At 47.9% G+C, this 1,454-nt stretch overlaps 1 pseudogene; it reads right to left on the bottom strand.

Annotated features, from left to right (window-relative positions):
* Positions 1-435: 435 nt before the first annotated feature.
* Positions 436-1,231, bottom strand: LOC102846375 (annotated as a pseudogene).
* Positions 1,232-1,454: the final 223 nt, after the last annotated feature.

Here is a 1,454-nt window from a genome sequence, read left to right as displayed (position 1 = left end):
AAGTCAAGTACAATTCACAGTGGCCCAATGAACAACGGATCAGAACCTTGCCCGATCTATCCTGCTCCACTATCAAGATCTCCGCCACCGTCGATCCCATTGTTATAGTCATTGTCAGTGTATTTTGTTGATGGTCTTTCTTTCTGTGATCCTCCACCTTTACAGGTATTGTGTCTTTTTCCTCTTAACAACTAGACCAGAGTATGTCACATGAACTTTCACCATCCTTGCCTTTAGGAGCACCTTGGTTGCATTTCTTCCAAGGCAGATTTGTTTGTTCTTTTGGCAGTCCATGGAATATTCAGTATTCTTCTCCAACACCACAATTCTTCTTTGGTCTTCCTTATGCATTGACCAACTTTTTTTTCTTCTTTTTCTTTTTTTTTTAACATTGGAATAAGTTTATTTTTATGTACAAAAGAGTCGGTGTGTATATCAGCCCAGTTTGGGGACGAGTTCTTTGGCCTTGGCCTTCTCCAGCTTGGAGATGTGGGCCACTGACTTGAGTCCCAGGATGTTGCCTCCCCAGGGCTGCGGATCTCATCATATCTGTTGTTGTAATTGGTTCTGATGGCTTGTACCAGCTTCACCAGAGTGCCTTTATCTTCCAGGTTCACCTGCGTGAAGGCAACAGTAATGCAGGTCTTCTGATGGTCAAGGTGGCCCAGCCTGGCCTTGCCCTTAATGATGCAGTAGGGAGCCCTCATCATCCACACAAGGCTGGCAGGAAGACCACCAGCTCTGTGGGGTCCACATCATGTGCAATCACCACCAGTTGGGACTTCTTGTTCTCCACCAGGCTGGCGACCATATTCACCCTGGCACAGAGGACAGGGGCTCTCTTGGTGGGAGTGTCTCCTTTGCCAGCAGCCTTCTTCTCAGCCAGGCCAGCAGCCTCTGCTTCTTCTCCTTCTCGGTCTCTGGTTGGTGCTTGTGGGCTAGCTTCAGCAGCTAAGTAGCCGTCTGGTGGTCCAAGGCCTGGGTGAACTGGTTAGTGCAGTGGAACCTTGAGTTGTTTGTAGAGGATTGCCCTCTGCTGCTGCAGTTGGATGTAGCAGGGTCGTTTGACAAAGCGGGTAAGGTCCCTTTTGGGTTGGATGTTCTGCCCGATGCCAAACTTTTTGTGTCTTTTCTCGAACAGGGGATTTTCCACCTTCTTGGCCTCCTGCTTCTTGACCACAGCGGGTACTGGGGCCACCTTCTTCCCCTTGGCCTTCTTTCCCTTTGGCATCTTGGGCAGATGATCTGGGCGAGAGAAAAGAGAAGGGATTATGGGTAATCTTGCCCAAGTTTTAAATGCAAAGGAAACTAGTGAACATACCACAGCTTGGTTCTGGCACATCTTAGTCTTTAAACTGATATCCTTTCTCTTTAACACTTTGGAGAAGTCCTTGATAACAGATTTCCCCAATGTAACACATAGGTGTACGGCAGGGATGTGTCCTATCTCCATA

This window comes from Elephantulus edwardii, unplaced genomic scaffold, assembly GCF_000299155.1.
Source record: "Elephantulus edwardii isolate Elephantulus edwardi_28Jun2011 unplaced genomic scaffold, EleEdw1.0 scaffold00055, whole genome shotgun sequence".
In the NCBI taxonomy this organism is placed as follows: domain Eukaryota; kingdom Metazoa; phylum Chordata; class Mammalia; order Macroscelidea; family Macroscelididae; genus Elephantulus; species Elephantulus edwardii.
The sequence above is the reverse complement of the archived record's forward strand: the minus strand, read 5'-3'. Positions and strand labels throughout refer to the sequence as shown.